Below are 17,729 nucleotides of genomic sequence, written 5' to 3'. Positions count from 1 at the left end.
GAAAATAAATTGCATATATTTTTCCTAAGGAATGAAACACTAACGATTTAAGTCCCTATAGTTTCAAAAAACAGCTCAAGAAAATACTACACAGTCCGAACTACCTGGCCAGCAAAGACACCAGATATTAGGACCAGAAGACACATCTGGGAAGTGAGTGACTTCCTGACCCCACGGCAGTAGCCTGGGAGATGGAGCACAGCCACTCCCTGACCCCCTACACTTCCTAGTCTTCCGGCAGGGGCTAGTCTCCCTGGCTACTGCCTCCATCTTCCGACCCCACCCATCCTGCACCCAGAAAAACCGTTCCTTCTTCCTCCCCTCTTCAGGTCCATAACATCTCCAGCTCAGCCCGATCAGGGTGCTGGGACTGCGTAGGGAGTGCAATAGGGGGACTGGAGTTTCTTTGTTTCAATAGCCTGCCTGCAGCAAGGTAGGCCCTCTCCAAACTACCTGGACAGCAAAGACACGGGATATTATGACCAGAAGACACATCTGGGAGGACAAGAAGACACATCTGGGAGCAAAGACACCGGATATTAGGACCAGAAGACACATCTGGGAGGCGTCCCTCGACTACCAGGAATCCCTGATTCAGTGCTGTGGAGTCCCATCTGGACAGCCTTCCCTAGAGTATTCAAGTGTCCTGACCCTGTACCAAGGCCAACTACCCAGAGGGGTGAGAGGCTGCCCTCCAGGCAGGTCTGAGGATCTCGGCAAGGGAGTGCGGGCTCCTTCAGAATGTGCTGCAAGGAATAGCTCCTGCTCTGGCACTGAGGAGATCCATGCAGATTCAGCCAGAGCAAAGATTGGACCAAGTCACCAAGTCTCTCCTAGCTCCATTTAAAAGAAGAGATGGGCAGGCGCCAATGCAAGAAGTCCTCCAGGAACCCGAAAGGCAACATAACATCACCAGAATCCAGGCATCCAGAAACAACAAGAATTGAACACCCCACTCCAGAAGAAATAGAAGAAATCAACCTTAAACAGTACTTTATGAAAATAATAGAGGACCTTAAACAGGAGGTAAAAAACTGCCATAAAGAAATTTAAAATATTAAATTAAAAAAAAGAATTTAATTTCCCATTAAATGAGGAAAAACTACAAAAAGAAAAAAGAAAAAAAGAAAAAAAAAAAACCACCCTGGTCAGCCTCACATACCAGGGAGTCGTATCACACACCTTTTTTAAAATATGGTTTAGTTTTTTATATTTAATAATTTCCATCTCCTCCCTTCCTCTTCCCCCTTCCCTCCCCTCCCCTCCACCCATACCCCCACTCCCTCCCTCTCCAGGCTAAGGAGCCATCAGGGTTCCCTACTCTATGTTAAGACCAAGGTCCTCCCAACTCCCCCCAGGTCCAGGAAGGTGATCAACCAAGCTGAGAAGGCTCCCACAGAGCCCGTCCATGCAGAAGAATCAAAGCCCAGCGCCTTTGTCCTTGGCTTCTCAGTCAGCCTCCACTGTCAGCCACATTCAGAGAGTCCGGTTTGGTCTCATGTTCCATCAGTCCCATTCCAACTGGAGTTGGTGATCTCCCGTTAGTTCTGTCCCACCGTCTCCATGGGTGAACGCACCCCTCACGGTCCTGACTTTCTTTCTCATGTTTTCCCTCCTTGTGCTCCTCATCAGGACCTTGGGAGCTCAGTCCGGTGCTCCAATATGGGGCTCAGTCATTTTCTTCATCTATCGCCAGGTGGAGGTGATATGCAAGAAATTCATCAGTATGGCAATAGGAACTGGCCTTTTCAGGCTCCCTCTCCTCAGCTGCCCAAGGAACTAGCTGGGGGCGTTTCCCTGGAAACCCGGGAACCCCTCTAGAGTCAAGTCTCTTGACAACCCTCAGATGGCTCCCTAAATTAAGATATATGCTTCTCTGCTCCCATATCGACCCTTCCTGTATCCCAAGCATCCCATTCCTCTGAGCTCCCCCCATTCTCCCCTTCATGCTTTTCTCTCCCCATCTTCCCTTGGCCCCTCTCGCCCCACCCTCAAGTTCCCAATTTTTGCCCGGCGATCTTGTCTACTTCCAATATCCAGGAGGATTACTATATCTTTTTCTTTGGGTTCACCTTCTTATTATCTTCTCAACGATCCCGAATTATAGCCTCGATGTCCTTTAATTATGGCCAGAAACCGATTATGAGTGAGTACATCCTATGTTCATCTTTTTGGGTCTGGGTTACCTCACTCAGAATAGTGTTTTCTATTTCCATCCATTTGCATGCAAAATTCAAGATGTCATTGTTGTTTACCTCTGAGTAGTATTCTAACATGTATATATTCCAGAGGTTCTTCATCCATTCTTCCACTGAAGGGCATCTAGGTTGTTTCCAGGATCTGGCTATTACAAATAATGCTGCTATGAACATAGTTGAGCAAATGCTTTTGTAGTATGATTGGGCATCTCTTGGGTAGATTCCCAAGAGTGGAATTACTGGGTCCTGGGGTAGGTTGATCCCGAATTTCCTGAGAAACTGCCACACTGCTTTCCAAAGTGGTTGCACAAGTTTGCATTCCCACCAGCAATGGATGAGTGTACCCCTTACCCCACAACCTCTCCAGCAAAGGTTATCATTGGTGTTTTGGATTTTAGCCAATCTGACAGGTGTAAGATGGTATCTCAAAGTTGTTTTGATTTGCATTTCCCTGATAGCTAAAGAGGTTGAGCATGACCTTAAGTGTCTTTTGGCCATTTGAACTTCTTCTGTTGAGAATTCTCTGTTCAGTTCAGAGACCCATTTTTAATTGGGTTAATTAGCATTTTAAAGTCTAGTCTCTTGAGTTCCTTATATATTTTAGAGATCAGACCTTTGTCAGTTGCAGGATTGGTAAAGATCTTTTCCCAGTCAGTAGGCTGTCTTTGTGTCTTAGTGACAGTGTCCTTTGCTTTACAGAAGCTGCTCAGCTTCAGGAGGTCCCATTTATTCAATGTTGCCCTTAATGTCTGTGCTGCTGGGGTTATACGTAGGAAACTGTCTCCTGTGCCCATTTGTTGTAGAGTACTTCCCACTTTCTCCTCTATCAAGCTCAGTGTGTTCAGATTAATATTGAGGTCTTTAATCCATTTGGATTTGAGTTTTGTGCATCATGATAGATATGTATCTACTTTCATTCTTCTACAGGTTGACATCCAGTTATGCCAGCACCATTTGTTGAAGATTCCCTCTCTCTTCCATTGTGTACTTTTGGCTCCTTTATCAAAAATCAGGTTTTCAACACCTTTAATCCAAGTAGCCAGACTGGTTTGCCATAGAAACCAGGTGGTAGTGGGCCACGCCTTTAATCCCAGCCCTAGAGAGGTATATAAGACAGGAGGAGACAGCTTTCAGCCAGTCTCATTCTGAGGACTCCTGGAGGAAAGGTCAGCATTCTCAGACCGACAGAGAGGTCAGGTTCGCTTCCTCTCCCACCAGCCCCGTGAGCTGCAGTGGCTCCAGCGCAGACCCCGAGGCAATGCTGGTCACGCTGCCCACCAGCACAACCGCGGAGAGCAAGGCCAGCTCCCCGAGGACGGCAGGGGGACCCGGGGCTGGAGCTGCCACTATGGGCACGGCCCCTTAGCGGTGCGAGCTGGCGAGCAGGCAGAGTGGCTAGGGCCGGCATAGGTGGCAGCGGGCGGCGCGGCTCCCCTTGAAGGGGCAATGTCTAAGGGGGTTTATGCCCTGCCGAGCCAAGGGAGAAGTGAAGCCCGTAGTGTCCAGCACACCACTGGTGGACTTCTTGATGCAGCTGGAGGATTACACCCCTACGATCCCAGATGCAGTGACTGGTTTTTACCTGAACCGTGCTGGCTTTGAAGCTTCAGACCCACGCATAGTCCGGCTCATCTCACTACCTGCCCAGAAATCCATCTCAGATATTGCTAATGATGCCCTACAGCGCTGCAAAATGAAGGGCACAGCCTCTGGCAGCTTCCGGAGCAAGAGCAAGGACCGCAAGTACACCCTAACCATGGAGGACTTGATCCCTGCCCTCAGTGAATATGGCATCAATGTGAAGAAGCCGCAATACTTCACCTGAGCCACCTAACCCAGATGTATCTGTCGTTTCCTCTGTCCCCACAACAGCCTGTTTTCATAATAAACTTTACTGTGACAGGCAAAAAAAAAAAAAAAAAAAAAAAAAGAAAGAAAGAAAGAAAATTTGTAGGTCAGGCCGCTGCCAGTCGCGCTCCTCACCTCTCGGTGGACTCAGAATCAGGGTGGCCACGGCCAGGATGGCGATGTCGGGCTCGGTGCAGAAGCGGCTGCTCAAAGAGGAGGACATGACCAAAGTGGAGTTCGAGACCAGCGAGGAGGTGGACGTGACCCCCACGTTCGACACCGTCGGCCTGCTGGAGGACCTACTGCGAGGTATCTACGCCTACGGTTTTGAGAAGCCTTCAGCAATCCAGCAGCGCGCTCTCAAGCAGATAATGAAGGGGAGAGATGTCATAGCCCAGTCTCAATCTGGCACCGGCAAGTCGGCCACCTTCAGCATTTCAGTCCTCCAGTGCTTGGATATCCAGGTTCAGAAACCCAGGCTTTGATCTTGCCTCCAACAAGAGAGTTAGCTGTACAGATTCAGAAGGGTTTGCTGGCTCTCGGGGACTACATGAATGTACAGTGCCACACCTGCATTGGGGGCACCAATGTTGGGGAGGACATCCGCAAGCTGGACTATGGGCAACATGTTGTGTCAGGCACCCCGGGACGCGTCTTTGATATGATTCGCCATAGAAGTTTAAGGACACAGGCTATCAAGATGTTGGTTTTGGATGAGGCTGATGAAATGTTGAACAGAGGTTTCAAGGAACAGATCTACGATGTGTAGATGTGTACAGGTTCCTGCCGCTGGCCACACAGGTGGTTCTTATCAGTGCCACATTGCCTCATGAGATCCTGGAGATGACCAACAAGTTTATGACCGACCCCATCCGCATCTTGGTGAAGCGTGATGAATTGACTCTGGAAGGCATCAAGCAGTTCTTCGTGGTGGTGGAAAGAGAGGAGTGGAAATTTGACACTCTCTGTGACCTCTACGACACGCTGACCGTCACCCAGGCTGTCATCTTCTGCGACACCAAGAGAAAGTTTGACTGGCTGACAGAGAAGATGAGAGAAGCCAACTTCACTGTGTCATCCATGCACGGGGACATGCCCCAAAAGGAGCGCTAGTCCTTCTTGAAGGAGTTCCATTCAGGTGCCAGCCCAGTGCTCATTTCTACAGATGTCTGGGCTCGCGGCCTGGATGTCCCTCAGGTGTCCCTCATCATTAACTATGACCTGCCCAACAACAGAGATCTGTACTTTCACATAATCGGGAGATCGGGGCGATACGGCTGCAAAGGTGTGGCCATCAATTTTGTGAAGAATGATGACATCCGCATCCTCAGAGACATAGAACAGTACTACTCCACCCAGATAGACGAGATGCCCATGAACGTGGCTGACCTGATCTGAAGCTGGTGCTCGTGCATCAAGGGCCTGGATATGGCGCCTCTTGTGAGCTCCTCCTCGGAGACGGGAAGCCTCTATTTAATGGGGTTTAAATGAACTGTCTTCTCCTCACGGCCCCTCAGGAAGACCCTTGGATGCTGCCATCTCTTCTAACCCACATGTAAATAGTCCAATGCTTTGAGCCTTTTACATTAAACATGGAAATTTTCCCATGAAAAAATAAATAAATAAAAGAAAATACTACACAAAACTCCCAGTAGAAAACAGTTAACCAAAGAGTTTGGGTCTTTTCAAAGCAGAATGTTCTTGTTCTAGGTAAGCTTGAAGGTTGACAAGCAGATACAGTAACAGACCCTGTGTTTGTATGGACTAGACATCTCCATCTCACAGATCAAATTGAATTCAGTCTTCCTTCAAAAGCCTTCCTTGTCATTAGTAGCTTCAACATTGCTCAAAACTTCTAGTGGAATGTTTTCTGAGACTTAGGCAATGTCTGTGTCATGAACCCCTCACTGTATAATAAAGTCAATTACATATTAGCAATAACAATGGCACAGAATAAACAAAGGTGGGACTGAAAAGAGGAATGGATCATTAAAAAGCAGCATCAAAAAATCTAGGAAGGCAAGCATCAAAGCCTGAAAAACCAGAGCTAGCACAGGAGGCTTGAAATGGAACCATTCTCTCTCCAAAAGGCTTTAGGCATCCCATTTCCTCCAACTATTCTGTCTATAGCCTACATAATTTCTTTTCTAGGGAGCAACTCTACTCTATAGAGCCAGCTTTTATTATTTATTTATTTTACTGTTCATTGTGTGGTTCTGGAATATGCAAAATACTGAAACGTGCACTTTATTTACTACTAAATTTAGACAATTTTGTGAAAATGTATAAGCTCTTCAAACATGGGAAAAGAAAAAGAATCCATTGGGAAAGAAAATAATATCTCAGCAGACAAACAGGATATAAATGAAGAATTGTTCAAGAGATGGAATCTGTAATTGTTTCCTCTTTCTCTATTTGGATTTGAAGTGTGGTGAGAAGTGGTGACCGTGGCATGTCTGTGCCCACCTTGGTCAGTTTAATCAGTGCATCATTTTTCCCCTTGCTTCTAGAAAACACACAGCCAATTTGGCATTAATTTGCATTATAATCATTGAAATATTCTTCTAGGAAAAGAGTTCCATGGCAACATTTAATTAACTAAGCTAAAAAAAATTTCAAGTTAATGTATGAAATATTTCTCAGCTCAGTTCATTTCCTGATAAGGTAGGCTAGGCAATATAGTAACACAATGAGTATATCAAGTATTTAATAGTGTTTATTTAGCATGTATTCATTACATATGCAATCTGACTGACTTTTATGACAATAAAAGTAGAAATTGATGGTGTTTTATTTGAAAGCATAATGAATTAACTGTGATTAGTGTATATTAAAATATGCATTTGATCTACTTGATACATGGTCTATATTTCTTGTCAGAAGTTGATATTTTAATGCTGAACTTGTTCAGATACAACTAGGACACGCACTTGCCTGCTAGAAATTGAATGTCTTTATGAAAAAATATTAAGACAAATACTGAAGCCTGAAACTATATTGTCATTTCTTATATGTAAGTGACACAGAATAAAATTAGATAATTTTAAAGTTTTATTTAGAGGTTTTTTCATAATAAGTGTTTTAGTCCTGAAGAGATGTATAGATATTACTTTGCACTAATATCAGTATATTTAAATTATAATGAAGGCCATGTAAAGACAGTAGAAAACGGACTGTGAGTTTTTTTTTCTTGCTTTTACGAGACAGGGTTTCTCTGTGCAGCCCTGCCTGTCCAGGAAATCACTCTGTAGATCAGGCTGACCTTAAACTCACAGAGATTTGCCTACTTCTGCCTCCCAAGTGCTGATATTAAATGTGATAAATATTTTCCCTTATTGTATGTACTATGTTAGATATTCAAATCATTTTCAGAAGAGTTTGCTCATCAACGACAGCTAAAGGACACCAGAGTTTTCACTTCAGAGATTACCATCATGTTAGCTTCCAAATATGTGGCTATCTTAAGAAGTGTAGTTGTCTGAGTGAGAATAGCCCCCAGAGGTTCATATATTAGAATCCTGGGCTCTCAGTAAATGGAAGTGCTTGGGAAGAATTAGGAGATGTGGCCTCGTTGGACAATATATGACACTGGGGATGGACTTTGCAGTGTTGAAAGCCCACAGTAGTTCCAGTATCTTTCTATGCCTATTTCTTGTCGATCAGGATGCAAAGCTCTCAGCTACTGCTGCAGAGCCATGCCTGTCTGCTTCCCAACATGATGATCATAAACTAAACCTCTGAAACTAAGCTTTCTATTGTCAGAGTTGTGTTAGTCGGTAATAGAACAATAACTAAGACAATAAGGTAACAATTAATGTTGACATCTACATTAGATTTCTGAATAAATATTTTTCTGATGGCTTAGTTCTGCTCATACTTTATAAAATCTGTTTTTAAGATAATTACCACATGATTTCAATTTTTCAAATTGCATAAAATTAAAATGTATAATCTCTGGAAATTTTAATATTATTATGGTGTTATGACATGTATTTCTGTATTAAGATTTATTATGTAATTTGAGACATAACTTCAAAGTATGATTTAATTTTAAGAACTTGTTATTTAATAAGGGAAATTGAGATCATACATAGATATATTTGAAATACACATTTCTAGGCATGTGTTTCAAAAGGCAATTATCACCTGTCTCTTTAAAGTAAAAATAACCATAAATGACTAAAAATATATAAACAAAGCAACCACAGTGTCACAATCTGTGGTACCGTTATATGAGAGACCAAGGTGAAAAGGTCACTTGAGCTTAAGAACCACTGTAGAAAACATACTAAGAATTTATTTAAAATAAATAAATAAATATAAACAAACAAACATATCTTTTTTATTTTTGCTTTGGCGGAAATAAAATATCCTCTGTTAATACAAGATATCTGTTACACTAAATATTCAGTAATAATGTTTTTTCTAATGAAGCCATCATATTTAATTCTTAGAACATAAGAGGATTAAAAACAAGAATGTTCCACAATTCAAAAATGAACCAAATAATTGTTATGTCCATGTATGCATATACATCTAAATGAATAGCTTATTTATCAGAAATTGAAGTGTAGAGTTGGTCCTGCAGGAGACTGAGAGTTATTGTTGAAAGTGTAAAGTAAAAAGTAACATGCAACAGAACTTTCACAGCACCTCAACCCAGACTCTACCTGTCACTGAGATATCTTCTGTCTCATTCCTTCCACCACATTATTTTAATACATATGGCATGGGCACATAGTAATGTGTTTTACAAAAGTCTTTCATGTGTTATAGTTTCGTATCTGTTACAGTCTTAAAGTAATTTTGGAATTATCTGATCACTAAATGTTTGAGGCTAGTTTCATTTTTATCTAAGGAATTTTTGTTAGGTTTAATAAAAACTTTTATTCTCTGGGCCTTTGGGGTGTGTGTTTGTGTGTGTGTGTGTGTGTGTGTGTGTGTGTGTGCCCTTGACTCCTCTGGCTCCTACACTGGGACTTATAGAGACTGAACCAAAAACCAATCAGCCTGTATGGGTCTGAACTAGGTTCTCTACAGGTGTACTATAGTTTTGTAGCTTGGTCTTCTTGTGGGACTCTTACCTGTGGGAGCAGCGGCTGTCTGACTCTTTTGCCTGCTTTTGGGGACCTTTTTTTCTTCTATTAGATTGCCTTGTCCATCATGAATATGATGGTATATGCTTAGTATTTTGGTAACTTGTGTTCCATATTTAGTTAATATCCCAAGAAGTCCTGTCCTATTCTTAAGGGGAAAAGAGGGAGCGTTGATCTGGGGGAGAGGAACTGGAAGAGGAGTGAGGGAAAACTGCAGCCAGGGTATAATATCTGAGAGAAGAATTCTTTTGAAAAGTAAATTACCTTATATAAAAAACAGAAATACTTTCCTTGAATGGTACAATGTATCTGATATATGAAACTATCAAAGCCACCAAGGTGTTAAATAATAGACAAGGAACCAAGATCTTTAATCTTAAAATCAAAAGTGTGCTGCTCAATATGATGGCTCAGACAGGCTAGTTGCGCTAGCCTGACAACATAAGCTTGATCTGCTGAACTCACATAAATGAGTTGTGCACTGTGGCACACATCTGCAACCCCAGGATTCATAAGGTGACGTGGGGGTAGACACATTAGAATTGCATGCAGGCATGTGGTCTGGCAAGTATGGAGTATGGAATGTGTTAGAGACAACACAGAACGTGCCTCAACAACGTGGATGGAGGAACCAATTCCTAACAGAAGTCCCCCTGACAGCTACATATGTGCTATGGAATGTGCATAAACACACACTCATGAATAATACATAATAAAATACTTAAAACTCCCCACACAGAAAAGAAATACATCCTTCAACACAAAACATAACAAAAAAAGAAAAATAACCCTCTCTAACATGAAATGAAATAGAAGAAAAATGCTTTAGCAATCTCTTATGGGATATTTTCTGGAAATGGAGTTGAATGCAACATTAATTTTCAGTGTACCTATGTTCATAAATCCTGGCATTAAAGCCAAAGAAATTCTGGGCCTTTAAAGCCTTTTTTCTATGATTAATAAATATGTTCTGTTTAAGAGTAAACACTGATATTTTACCTCAAGTTCCTAAGCAAAATCATAACATATTCCCTCATTGATGTTCACATGTATACATAATACACAAAGAAGTTGCACATATACCAACTTCTTTGTGCCATTTTCTATAATTTGTGCCATTATCTATAATTTGAACGCATATAATTTTTTGTTTGTGTTTTTGAGACAAGTTTTCTCTGTAGCTTTGGAGCCTGTCCTGAAACTAGCTCTTGTAGACCAGTCTGGCCTCAAACTCACAGAGATCCGCCTACTTCTACTTCCTGAGTGCTGGGATTAAAGGTGTGCCACCACCACCCAGTGAATGCATATAATTTTCATTGATGTTATAAAAAAGATCTTTCATGTAGTAAAGAAATGATTATAGGCAGTAAGCAAACTCCTTTTTAGACTTTTGGGTGTGTGTGTGGGTGTGTGTGGGTGTGTGCATGTGGGTGTGTGTGCAGGCAAGCAAACACATATGCTTACAAGCATGTGTATACATGTGGATGCCAGGAGATAACATCAAGTCTTCATCATTGTTTTCTGAGATAGAGTCTCTCTGACTTGTGCAGAATTAACCGCTTAAAGACCCACGGTACCTCTTGTCTGCATATTACACCCCATGGGATTTCAAACACAAGGTATTTTGGATATTTTCTATGGACTCTGGTGATTGAGCTCAGGTTCTCTCTCTCTCTCACTCTCTCTCTCTCTCTGTCTCTCTCTCCATATATATATATATATATATATATATATATATATATATGTATACATATATATATAAAACAAATATATTACGAACAGATACTCCCATAGCTTCAAATTTCTTATTTGAATCTTGAATTTCAAAGCTTCATCTCCACAAGGTTTGTTTCTAAGGTGAGAAATATTAATATGTTCTGACAAACATTATTTTCATATATATTTATCCAAATTCATCTGATACAAATATTATCAATTAGTACCATAGTGAATATTTTTAATGGTAGAATATTAAGTCCTTGGTCCTAAATTTTGCAGTGGAATTGAATTTAGAACTTTTTTGGCCTATTTAGTTTCAGGTTCTGAGCCACATTAGCAATGTTGGATTTGTTTCTATCTCATGGATAGGACCTTAAGTTGTATAAGATTGTGGTTGGTTACTGCAACAGCTTTTGTGCCACCAAAGTACCAGTGTGTATTAGAGGCAGGTCATCATTATAGATGGAATGGTTTGCAGCTAGGTTAGTGTTTACCTTTCTCCTCTGGTAGCATGTAGAGTACCTTCAAGGAATGTAAGCATTAATCAGTAGTGCTGAGACTCCAGATAGCCATTAGATCGACATCTCCATATTCAGTAAAATAAAAGCATTGTTTGCCTTACCATCGATTTCTGGAGAGCAATTAATAACCTTGAAAATAGTCCGAGATGATTAGCGGTTCCTTGGAGCCCTTTTGTGTGACAATTAGATGCAGCACATTCCTGGCATTTGGTGGCATTATATATCTAGTTTGGGTGTGAGCTTTCCCATTGATTGGTGACTGCTTTTGGGTTTTCTTGCATATGCATATACTATAGAAAGATTCTACAGTAGAAGTTTTCCATATGGCCCTTCAAATGGCTTTTAGTGATAGCTCTTCCTTCCCATATTCCCTCTCTTCCCCCCTCTTCTTTTCCTCTCTGCATTTATTCCTCCCACTCCAGTCCCCCACCTGTGTCTTCATAACAATATATTCTATTTCTAATTCATTGGTAAATCCCTCTTCATCTAAGCCCTTACTAGGTACATAACCTTTGTGCTTATATAGATCATAACATTTATATTGAAGGCTTAAAATCTAACACTCATTTGTAAGAGAAAACATACAATATCCATCTCTTTTGGTCTCAGTTTCTTCACTCAAAATGAATGCTTTACTAGTTCCATTAATAAGCCTATGAATCTCATTATACTTTCTTGATTCTGTAATAAATATTTCATAAAAATTTAAATTAACCAATTGTTTCTACTTTTGTTTATCTATAGTTTTTAAATGACATGTTTGAGGATATAGAACATTAGTAAAGTATGAACTTTGCATGCACCAGATCCTGGTTTTGACTCATAGCACTAAAATATGGAAAAATTAATGAGGCAAAGCTGTTGCTGTAAACTACACTTAATATAACATTTCCCAGTCCCATCAAATTTTCTCAAAATTGCAGTTTTTTTTACCTTATATGGATAAATATAATTAGGTCTGCATACATACCATCTTTTCATTATACATTCATCAGCTGATGAGTTTCTAAGCTGATTCTATTTCATTATTGTTGTTAGGAAAGCAGCAATAACCATGAATGTTCACATATCTCCAGGTTAATAAATAAATTCCCTTTAACATATACTTATCAGTGGTATACCTTGGTCATATTGGAATTGTATTTTTAGCTTTTTACAAAACGCCCACACTAATTTCTACAATGACTTCAACAGTTACACTCTATCAACAGTAAGTTTTGGTTCTTTCTCTATTATAAAGTAGTATTTTCTGACATTTGCTTGCATGAAATTAACCATTTTATGACTCAGGTGAACTAGAATCTCTGTGTAATTTTAGTTTCCTTAATGCTAATACTGAACACTTAAGGGAAAAAATGCTATTTGTGTTTTATCTTTTAAAAAAATTGTTTATTATGTATACAATATTCTGTCCGTGTGTATGCCTGCACACCAGAAGAGGGCACTAGACCCCATTACAGATGGTTGTGAGCCACCATGTGGTTGCTGGGAATTGAACTCAGGACCTTTGGAAGAGCAGGCAATGCTCTTAACCTTTGAGCCATCTCTCTAGCCCCTTGTGTTTTATCTTTTAAAGAGTGCTATGGTCAATTCCTTAGCTCATTTTATGATTGTACTTTTCCCCATTTCTCTGGAGCTTTAGCTCTTTGTATGTTCTTGATACTATTTCTTTCTTAGATGTACAATGCAGAAGTATCTCCTCCTAGTCCTCACTTGTTTCCCTTTGTCCATAGTTGATTTGTTTCCTGAGTGACCCTTATGAAGGAAGCACTGGCATACAGTTACATCTTGCAGCATTTTACCTATTATGTTCTTTACAGTCACAGGGCTCTTGTCTCACATTAACTTTATTTCGAATTGAGAGTTGTGCGGGACAACAGACATGGAAATAGCTCCACTTTCTTCATGTTTTCCAAGCACCTTTTGTCAAGAGGGTATCTTTCTCCAATGAAAATTATTGGCATTTTTGTAAAAATGCAGAAGTATATGTTTGCAATTTAATGTTCTTTTCTGTTGCACAGATCTACATATCTGGGTTTAGCTCATTACCATTCTGTTTTCATCACAGTGTAACTATAGGGTACAGGTATATAGGTATCATTTGATTATTGACAGGGTCTCAGTTGCCTATACTTGCCTTAGATGTTTACTCCCTTAGCATAAGCTTTCTGAGTAACGAGCATCACAGGCATTGCTACAAAGCTCTGCTGCTTTGCAAACTTCAGTTCAGTCACATCATTTTTAGAGAGGATTTGCCTTAAAATAATATTATTTTGATTCATAAATACTTATGCAATAGTTACTGTTCAGTATTTACTATAAACTATCTAAAATATAACTATTGGTCTGTGAGAGATAATGTATCATATACTTAATACTTTTGCTTTTCCATATATATGAAGATCAGGAAGGGCACACAGGTGTTTACAATGAACACTACTTTTTTTGGGCTGTCATTTAAGTTATTTTTCTTTCCTTTTCTTTTTTCACAAACTCTGCACCTCAGGCTCAAGGAACACAAAGAAGGATGCGGTAGAGCTGAGAAGCCAGATGTCTGCAGATTGGTTGTGTCTTTTATATTTGGCTGGAATGTCCCACCCTGGAAACACCAGCCATTCAGTATAATCCTAAAAGCAATGCAGTATGTAGTTAAATACAATTTGATAATGTCAATAGCTGTCGGTATACCAATGTGGATGCAAATCATCTCACAAGGACCCACCCCTCGATGAAAAACTAGAGGCAATTAATGATTACTGAGAGAGGGAGAATCATCTAATACTACGTGATGAGACAGAACACAAACATATTTGAGAAATACTAAAGACTCTACAGATTATCTACAATTATATATTAACATTATTGAAGAATTAGAGGTCATGGATTTGAGCAGGAGTACTAGTGGTACATGAACAGTTCGGGGGAGGAGAGTGGTGGAACTCATATATGTAATTCTCAAGAAAGTTGTTGTTTTTCTATAATCATGTACATAAGATACTTTTAACCTTAGAAGAGCACTGTTTCATTTAAAACACATCTTCGTATTCTCAATTAATTACTAACCCTCTCTGCTCAAAGTAAAACTGCAATCTTCACTTAAATAAATTTGGAATATTAGAAAAGAATGCAAATATTTTCAAATGTTAAATTGAAACTCAACTTTTCAGTGCCCTTACAGGAAAATAATCTCATCATATTTATTAATGCACATTATTGACAAGGAATTTGCTTTATCCAGTGAGATGTAAACTGTGAACTTGATATTTCAAACTTATTACTGTGTTTTCATATGAATAAAACTACTGAAAGCAAAACAGTAGAATTTGTGATACAAATCAGTGATGAACACTATAATGATACCTTTAGATGTCAACTGTAAATTACTGAGCCCAAATTTACAGAAGACTGCACTGAGCATTTGTTAACCAATGAAGCAATATTTTTTTTAAAAAAATGTACAGATCTGACAGTAAATAGAAAGTACATGCAATATCACTGAAGATTTTGAGAGGAAAAAGTAGATAATCTTGTTATTAATTGTTCTTTGTATTCAAAGAGTTTTTTGTATAGCTATCAGATTTTCAAGAAAATTTTTAAGTAACGTAATGTTTACTTTTAAGCTTCAATGGAATGTAATTTTCTCATTGAGAATTAATAGGACTGCTCTTTCATAAGTCTTAAAGAATTTTCTCTTAAATATCTTAAGGCATTTTAGAGAAGCAATGTCATAATACGTATGTATGTCCACACTGAGTATGCTCACATATGTACCAGCATATGAGGCTATTTATATTGTGAAGTTCAAGCATCCTCAGCAATCATTTCTATTGTAAAATATAGGATCAGTACAGACAATTTTGGTTTTAGAAGGAACATGCTCATTTTTGTAGGATTTTGGAAAGGATACGAGGTAGGTATTTTAATTGATTTAACTACTTATACTTGTTCTCACACCCAGCAAACAATATTATGTTAAAACATATCCTTAAGCTATTAGTTTTTGTTTAGCTTGCCTCACAGTCTACAGGAATAGGAAACTATTTTCATGTTATTCTCAGTTCACACCTTCATCCAACATCAACCTATTAATTTTAATCATCATCCCTTAAAACTCTCTGGAAAACACATAAAATTATACAATGACGATGGTGATCACTGTGATATTCATGCTTCGCATAAACACTTACTAGTAAGATGAATGTAGCATGAATATAGACAGATAATGGGATTCAACCTGAAGATCAGAAAGCCAAACAGCCAAGCCACTAGAGAACTCTTATTTTGTCTTTGAATCTTCAGACTGAAAGAAAGCAAGTTCCTGCCTTTATATTCCTCTCAAGTGCTGGGCGTAAAGGTGTGAGTCACTACTGCCTGGCCTGTATGGTTGACTAGTGTGGGCTGTTTTGCATTTTGGTCTTCAGACAAGCTTTATTTATTAAAATAGAAATGAAATATCACTTCATACTAACTACATAACTACTTATTGTCAGCTGAGCATTTAGTAGATAGATTCATTGAGAAAACTAGCTATACAGTTATCCTTTGTTATCTGAGTGACTACACTTGTTCTTTTTTTCCCCTAGAGATAGGAATTTTTGGTTTTGGTTTCTTTCTTTCTTCCTTTTTTTCTTTCTTCCCTCTTTTCTTCCTTCTCTCCTTTCTTATTTATGGATACTGATCAAAATTCTCCTAACTCGTATCCTTTCAATTCCTCTCCCAGATCTCCTCTCTTCCCTTTCCCGACCTCCTCCATCTGCTCCTTTTCCTCTGTTCCTCTTCAGCTCTGGCAGCCATCCCGTGGCTATCAACCAACGAAATTATATCAAGCTGGAGTAAGACTAAGCACCTCCACCTCTATTAGGCCTGCATGAGATAATCTAGTAGGAAGAATGGGTCCCAGAAGTAGGCATCTGGGTCAGACACAGTCTCTGCTCTTGGTAGGAGTCTTAACAGAGGAAAAACTTACACAATTATAACACACATGAAGAAGGCCTAGTTCAGTTCTATGCAGTCTCCATGGTTGTCAATTCGGTATCTGTGAGCGTCTATGGGTCCAGGTTTGTTGGTTCTATGGGGTTTATTGTGGAGTCCTTGACCCCTTTGACTGTTACAGACCTTCCTAAAGACATTTTGCTATACTCATTGATTGGCTTAGCCCAACTATCATCAGAGAGGCTTCAACCTGCAACTAATGGAAGCAGACAGAGAGACTCATGACCAAATATGAAATGGCACTCCGAGAAATCCTGCAGAAGAGGGGGAGGAAGGAATTTATTCTATTCTTATTGGTGCAAAATAAATTATCAGCACGGATTTTAATAATAATAGTTGAGTAACTGATGAAAAGTAGTTGAACACTATATTCTCAGTTTCTCCATCTATAAAATGGAATTATTGATGGTGCTTCCCATTAATTGCTATGTTCATCATATAAATTAGTTGCTTCCTTTGTCATTTGATAAGAAATTCACTTAATTAATTGAGAAAATGGCATTCAATTATTTTTTCCTAATAATGACCTGAAGCAATATAATTAAGGAAGTTTGTCTGAATTTCATTGAAGGCTCATGATTCTGTTCTTATTTGCTTTTTGTTACATAAACAAAGACTAGGGAATTTGAATGAATATGTTATCTTCAATTTTAAAACTTTTATTAAGAGTCTAAAATGTCAAGTTATTTAATATATTCTATTGTTGGACAATTTTCTTATTACTTTACATTTGTCTGAGAAACATTTTCCATGGATCTTTTCATTAAAATGATATTGAGGGCATTTAAAAATAAACAAAACTCACAAGACAACTTTGTTTTGTTGCTTTGTTTTGGGCAACTGTTGATGATCTTCCTGCTATTACAATCTATTCTTACGCCTCTAGTAATTTGACTGCTGTCTTATTAGGAAACGTAGATATTGGGGATTTTAACAGATTGCTGCAGATAGAGAGGCAAATTGTTGCCACATTTTTGTTATTTTCTGAGTGACCAACAATAAAGGTATATCATCATATTCAGAGGGACATCAATTCATCAATAATTGAGGAGATTAGTAACTCTAATATAAATTAATATTTGGTTATTCAATATCAGCTACAGATCGTGTTTTCTCTTTGAACATTTTGCTCTAGTGGTTTGGCAGTATTTTGGAGGAATGGCTAGTGCAGGAAGGTTGAAAAATAAAAGTGACTGAGAAGTTCCAGTGGTGACTGAGTTGGCGTCAGACAGGCTGGACAGTAATAGATTTCTGCCATGCTGTATCATAGTTCAGCTATTTTAACAGATTTACAAAAGCATATAAAATTCCTATTGGCTATCCAATACAGTTGTGAGGTAAACTTGTGAAAACGA

At 39.2% G+C, this 17,729-nt stretch overlaps 2 pseudogenes; both read left to right on the top strand.

The window, feature by feature from the left end:
• Positions 1–3,456: 3,456 nt before the first annotated feature.
• LOC119821912 lies at positions 3,457–4,023 on the top strand (annotated as a pseudogene).
• Positions 4,024–4,213: 190 nt separating this feature from the next.
• On the top strand, positions 4,214–5,444 carry LOC119821227 (annotated as a pseudogene).
• The last annotated feature ends 12,285 nt before the right edge of the window (positions 5,445–17,729 follow it).

Source organism: Arvicola amphibius, chromosome 8, assembly GCF_903992535.2.
Source record: "Arvicola amphibius chromosome 8, mArvAmp1.2, whole genome shotgun sequence".
NCBI classification, from domain to species: Eukaryota; Metazoa; Chordata; class Mammalia; order Rodentia; family Cricetidae; genus Arvicola; species Arvicola amphibius.
Note: the sequence above shows the minus strand (reverse complement) of the source record. Positions and strands in the feature narration are given on the sequence as shown.